The sequence below is a fragment of the Myodes glareolus genome, chromosome 17 (assembly GCF_982192425.1).
Source record: "Myodes glareolus chromosome 17, mMyoGla1.1, whole genome shotgun sequence".
Classification (NCBI taxonomy): Eukaryota; Metazoa; Chordata; class Mammalia; order Rodentia; family Cricetidae; genus Myodes; species Myodes glareolus.
Genome location: NC_142042.1, coordinates 44,673,657 through 44,680,984, shown reverse-complemented (window position 1 = coordinate 44,680,984; position 7,328 = coordinate 44,673,657).

Sequence of the window (7,328 nt, the reverse complement as noted above, 5' to 3'; positions counted from 1 at the left end):
CTGTCCCAGAAGAGAGCACAGCCCCTCCCCCCCAGCTTCTGCAGCAGGGTCTTCGGTGTTCCACTGGACTCTTCCCTGCTCCTATGGTCGCCCTTTTGTCTCCTGTGTCCTTGGAATACCAGCTACTTCTATTTCAGTGCTAAGAAGTTCCATCCAGAGGGCTGTCCCTATTTCAGTGCTGAGGAGTTCCACCCAGAGGGTGCTGAGGAATTCCTACCAGAGGGCTATCCCTGTGTGTGTGCTGAGGAGTACCATCCAGAGGGTGCTGAGGAATTCCTACCAGAGGGCTATCCCTGTGTGTGTGCTGAGGAGTACCATCCAGAGGGTGCTGAGGAGTACCATCTAGAGGGACAGGAACAGTTCCTGCTCCTGCATTGAAGAGATCCACCTAGAGAGTCAGTAACAGCAAATACTGAACCAAGACACCAAGACACACCTGGCTCCATTTGAAGGAAGAGATGGGCAGGCACCAATGCAAGAATTCCTTCAACAACCTGAAAGGCAACATGACGTCACCAGAACACAGGGATCACGAAACTAGAAGAATTGAACACCCTACTCCAGAAGAAATAGAAGAAATCAACTCTAAGCAGAAATATATGAAAATAATAGAAAAACTTAAACAGGAGATGAAAATCTGCCATAAATAAGTGGAAGAGAAATATAACAAAAAGATTGAAGAAATGAGTAAATCTGTAAATGAAACCCTGGGAAACCAAAAAAAAAAAAAACAATCAAACAGGTAATGGAAACAGTTCAAGAATTGAAAACTGGACCCTGCTAGCTTCCCCGCCAGCCATCCCAGCTTCTATCCAGAGGGCCTTCGGAGTGGTGAGTTGATTTGGGTCCCCGCGGGCCCAGCGAGGGGGAGCTAGGACTCTCCCCGACCCCATAGACTCCCAGGTCAGCCTGCTCTGCTGGCTCCACCCTGCTAGCTTCCCCGCCAGCCATCCCAGCTTCCATCCAGAGGGCCTTCAGAGTGGTGAGTTGAATCGGGTCCCCGTGGGCCCAGCGAGGGGGAGCTAGGACTCTCCCCGACCCCATAGACTCCCAGGTCAGCCTGCTCTGATGGCTCCACCCTGCTAGCTTCCCCGCCAGCCATCCCAGCTTCCATCCAGAGGGCCTTCGGAGTGGTGAGTTGATTCGGGCCCGCAACAGGGGCCCTGCGAGGGGAAGCTAGGACTCTCCCCGACCCCATAGACTCCCAGGTCAGCCTGCTCTGCTGGCTCCACCCTGCTAGCTTCCCCGCCAGCCATCCCAGCTTCCATCCAGAGGGCCTTCGGAGTGGTGAGTTGATTTGGGCCCACGACAGGGGCCCGGCGAGGGGGAGCTAGGACTCTCCCCGACCCCATAGACTCCCAGGTCAGCCTGCAGTGCTGTTTCCACCCTGCTAGGCTCTCCCACCTGCCATCCCAGCTTCCATCCAGGTACAAATTTCTATATTTCTCCCCTCCCACTGAGCCCATAAAATTTCCCCAGCTCAGCTGCCTTGCACACTGGGCCTGCTCTATAGGGGCATCCCGGAAAGAGGCAGTGCCTGTGGTTCAATACCCTGCTTGGGGAAAGGTAGGCATTCTATCAGTGAACTCCCTGCCCAACAAGGGAACCTGACCCGATACCAGAAGCTACAATAGAGAGCATTTTATCGAAGAGATGGGCAGACGCCAAGGCAAGACCTCCTCCAACAATCTGAAAAACAACATGAAAATATCAGATCCCAATGACCCTACAACAGAAGGATTTGAACACTCTAACCCAGATGAAGTGGAAAAAAGTGCCATTATGAAAGCAATAGAGTCCCTTAAACAGGATATGAATAACTCCCTTAAGGAACTGGTCGAGAAGTATAACAAAAAGTTTGAAGAAATGAGTATAGAAATGGATGAGAAATATAACAAAAAGTTTGAAGAAATAAGTAAATCCGTGAGTGATACCCTGAGAAACCAAGAAAAAACAATCAAACAAGTAAAGGAAACAGTCAAAGAATTGAAAACTGAAATGGAGGCAATGAAGAAAACACAAAACGAGAACCGGCTGGATATGGAAAACCTAGGTAAACGAGCGGAGACTACAGAATCAAGCATAACCAATAGAATACAAGAGATAGAAGAACGAATCTCAGATTCTGAAGATACCATAGAGAAAATAAATGCTCTGGTGAGAGAAAACGGCAAATCCAACAAATTCTCTTCACAAAACATTCAGGAAATCTGGGACACAATAAAAAAACCAAATCTAAGAATAATAGGGATTGAAGAAGGAGAAGAACTGCAGATCGAAGGCCCAGAAAATAATTTCAACAAAATTATAGAAGAAAACTTTCCCAACCTAAAGAACGATATTCCTATGAAGGTTCAAGAAGCATACAGAACACCGAATAGATTGGATCAGAAAAAAACATCCCTGCGCCATATAATAATCAAAACACAAAACATAAATATTAAATAAAAAATTTTAAGAGCTGCAAAGGAAAAAGGTCAAGTAACTTATAATGGTAAACCTATCAGGCTTACACCGGATTTCTCTATGGAAACCATGAAAGCCAGAAGATCCTGGATAGAGGTACTGCAGAAACTAACAGACCATGGATGCAAACCCAGACTACTATACCCAGCCAAGCTATTGTTCACTATCAACGGAGAAAACAAAATATTCCAGGATAAAAACAAATTTAAACAATACGTAGCTACTAATCCAGCCTTACAGAGAATATTAGAAGGAAAATCACTACCGAAGGAATCCAACATTCCCAACACGATCTACAATAACTCGAACATCTAGCGACCATTCACAAGCACAAATCAAAGAAGAAAAACACATACACTCTACTACTTAAAAAAAAAAATGACCGGAGTCAACAACCACTGGTCATTAATATCACTTAATATCAATGGACTCAATTCACCTATAAAGAGGCACAGACTTAGAGATTGGATACGAAAACGGATCCAACATTCTGCTGTTTACAAGAAACACACCTCAACCACAAAGACAGACACTTACTCAGAGTAAAGGGTTGGGAAAAGGTTTTCCAAGCAAATGGACCTAAGAAACAAGCGGGCATGGCCATTCTAATATCTAACAAAATCGACTTCAAACTAAAATCAATCAGAAGAAATGGAAATGGACATTTCATACTCATAACTGGAACAATTCATCAGGAGGAAGTCTCAATCCTGAATATCTATGCTCCTAATATAAAGGCACCCACATATGTAAAAGAAACTCTTCTAGAACTCAAGGCAGTCATCAAACCACACACTAATAGTAGGAGACTTCAACACTCCTCTCTCACCAATGGACAGGTCAATCAGACAGAAACCAAACAGAGAATTGAGAGACCTATTGGAGGTATTGAATCAAATGGACTTAACAGACATCTATAGAACACTCCACCCAAATAGGAAAGAATATACCTTTTTCTCTGCAGCTCATGGAACCTTCTCGAAAATTGACCACATACTCGGTAACAAAGCAAACTTCCACAGATACAGAAAAATATTAGTAACTACCTGTGTCTTGTCAGATCACCATGGACTAAAATTAGAATTCAACAACAATGCTCCCCCCAGGAAGCCAACAAACTCATGGAAACTGAACAGTCAACTACTAAATCACCCCTGGGTCAAGGAAGAAATAAAGAAAGAAATTAATCTCTTCCTTGAATTTAATGAAAACAAAGACACAACATACTCAAACCTATGGGACACTATTAAAGCAGTGCTAAGAGGAAAGTTCATAGCACTAAGTGCCCAATTAAAGAAAGCGGAGAAAGCACACATTGGAGACTTAACAGCACACTTGAAAGATCTAGAAAAAAAAGAAGCCGATTCACCCAGGAGGTCTAGAAGACTGGAAATAATCAAACTGAGGGCTGAAATCAACAAAATAGAAACAGAGAAAACAATCCAAAGAATCAATGAATCAAAAAGCTGGTTCTTGGAGAAAATCAACAAGATTGACAAACCCCTATCCAAGTTAATCAAACGGCAGAGAGAGAACATGCAAATTAATAAGATCAGAAATGAAAAGGGGGACATAACCACAGACACAGAGGAAATTCAGAGAATCATTAGATCTTACTATGAAAGTTTATATGCCACAAAGTTGGAAAATGTAAAAGAAATGGACATTTTTTTTAGATAAATACCATATACCAAAGTTGAACCAAGAACAGGTGAACAATCTAAATAGACCTGTTAGTCGCGAAGAGTTAGAAGCTGTTATCAAAAATCTCCCTACCAAAAAAAGCCCAGGACCAGATGGTTTCAATGCAGAATTCTACCAGAACTTCCAGGAAGAGCTAATACCTATACTGCTTAACGTATTCCACAATATAGAAAAAGAAGAGTCACTGCCTAACTCCTTTTATGAAGCTACAGTTACCCTAATACCAAAACCACACAAAGACACAACCAAGAAAGAGAATTATAGGCCAATCTCACTCATGAACATCGACGCGAAAATTCTCAATAAAATACTGGCAAACCGAATCCAAGAGCACATTAGAAAAATTATCCATTATGATCAAGTCGGCTTCATTCCAGAGATGCAGGGCTGGTTCAACATATGCAAATCTATCAATGTAATCCATCATATAAATAAACTGAAAGAAAAAAATCATATGATCATCTCACTAGATGCTGAAAAAGCATTTGACAAAATTCAACACCAATTTATGATAAAGGTGTTGGAGAGACTGGGGATACAAGGATCATACCTAAATATAATAAAAGCAATATACACCAAGCCGACAGCTAACATCAAACTGAATGGAGAGAAACTCAAAGCCTTTCCACTAAAATCAGGAACGCGACAAGGCTGTCCACTCTCTCCATACCTCTTCAATATAGTGCTTGAAGTTCTAGCAATAGCAATAAGACAACATAAGGGGATCACGGGGATTCGAATTGGAAAGGATGAAGTTAAACTTTCGTTATTTGCTGACGATATGATAGTGTACATAAGCGACCCCAAAAACTCTACCAAAGAACTCCTACAGCTGATAAACACCTTTAGTAACGTGGCAGGATACTAGATCAACTCCAAAAAATCAGTGGCCCTCCTATACACAAAGGATAAAGAAGCAGAGAGGGAAATCAGAGAAGCATCACCTTTCATGATAGCCACAAATAGCATAAAATATCTTGGGGTTACTCTAACCAAGGAAGTGAAAGACCTATTTGACAAAAACTTTAAGTCTTTGAAGAAAGAAATTGAGGAGGATACCAGAAAATGGAAAGACCTCCCCTGCTCTTGGATTGGGAGAATCAACATAGTAAAAATGGCAATTCTACCAAAAGCAATCTATAGATTCAATGCAATCCCCATCAAAATCCCATCAAACTTCTTCACAGACCTTGAGAGAACAATAATCAAGTTTATATGGAAAAACAAAAAACCCAGGATAGCCAAAACAATCTTATACAATAAAAGAACTTCTGGAGGCATTACCATCCCTGACTTCAAACTCTATTATAGAGCTACAGTATTGAAAACAGCTTGGTATTGGCATAAGAACAGAGAAGTCGACCTATGGAATCGAATAGAAGACCCAGACATTAACCCACAAACTTATGAACACCTAATTTTCGACAAGGGAGCTAAAGGTATACAATGGAAGAAGGAAAGCATCTTTAACAAATGGTGCTGGCATAACTGGATGTCAACCTGTAAAAAAATGAAAGTAGATCCATATCTATCACCATGCACAAAAATCAAGTCCAAATGGATTAAAGACATCAACATTAATCCGTCCACTTTGAACCTGATAGAAGAGAAAGTAGGAAGTAGTCTACAAGATTTGGCACAGGAGGCCTCTTCCTAAGTAGGACCCCAGCAGCACAGACAATAAGAGAAACAATGAATAAATGGGATCTACTGAAACTGGGAAGCTTCTGTAAAGCAAAGGACACTGTCAGTAGGACAAAAAGGTTGCCTTCTGACTGGGAGAAGATCTTCACCAACCCCTCATCAGACAAAGGTCTGATCTCCAAAATATACAAAGAACTCAAGAAACTAGGCACTAAAACTCTAATTAACCCAATTAAAAAATGGGGTACTGAACTGAACAGAGAATTCACAACAGATGAACTTCGAATGGCCAGAAGACACTTAAGGTCATGCTCAACCTCCTTAGCGATCAGGGAAATGCAAATCAAAACCACTTTGAGATACCATCTTACACCTGTCAGAATAGCTAAAGTCAAAAACACCAACGATAGCCTATGCTGGAGAGGATGTGGGGTGAGGGGAACACTCATCCATTGTTGGTGGGAATGCAAACTCGTGCAGCCACTGTGGAAATCAGTGTGGCAGTTTCTCAGGAAACTGGGAGTCAACCTCCCTCAGGACCCAGCAATACCACTCTTGGGAATATACCCTAAAGATTCCCTAACATACTACAAAAGCATTTGTTCAACTATGTTCATAGCTGCACTATTTGTAATAGCCAGAACATGGAAACAACCTAGGTGCCCCTCAATAGAAGAATGGTTAAAAAAGGTGTGGAACATATATACATTAGAGTTTTACTCGGCGGTTAAAAACAATGACATCTTGAATTTTGCATGCAAATGGATGGAAATAGAAAACGCTTTACTGAGTGAGGTAAGCCAGACCCAAAAAGAGGAACACGGTATGTATTCACTCATAAGTGGATTCTAACCATAATTAAAGGTCTTTGAGCCTATTATTCGTGATCCTAGAGAAGCTAAATAAGAAGATGAACCTGATGAAGATTATTTAGCTATCCACCAGGAGGTAGGAAATAGACAAGAGTCCCAGGTAACCTCGGGTGCATGGGGGGGTGGGAGGGTCGATGGAGGGGGAGAGGGCTAGAGAGAAGGGAGTAGGGGAGGAACGGGGAAAGCTTGGTGGCTGGGGATGGGGGGGGAGGGAGGTAGGATGAATATGGGATCAGGGAACAATATATTTCAACTAAGGGAGCCATTTTAGGGTTTACAGGAGACTTGATTATATATGGGATCCCAGGTCCAAGGAGAAATCCCCCAGATTGTTCTCTGGACAGAGGAGAGGGTGCCTGAATCAGCCGTGGCCCATGACCATACTGATGTATATTTTGCTTATCACCATAGATCCTTCGTCTGGCGAAGGATGGCTATGCAGTCGGAGGCCCACATTGGAGCAACGGATTGAGCCCCCCGAGGTCCGGAGGGGGAGCGGAAGGAGGAGGAACATGAAAGACGAAATCAGTACTGCGAGGGATGCTATCACCCACTGATACAAGGGAACGGATCTGATGAGAATTTACCAGGGCCAGTCGGACTGGGACTGAACGAGGACGTGATCTAGCCAGATTCTCGGAA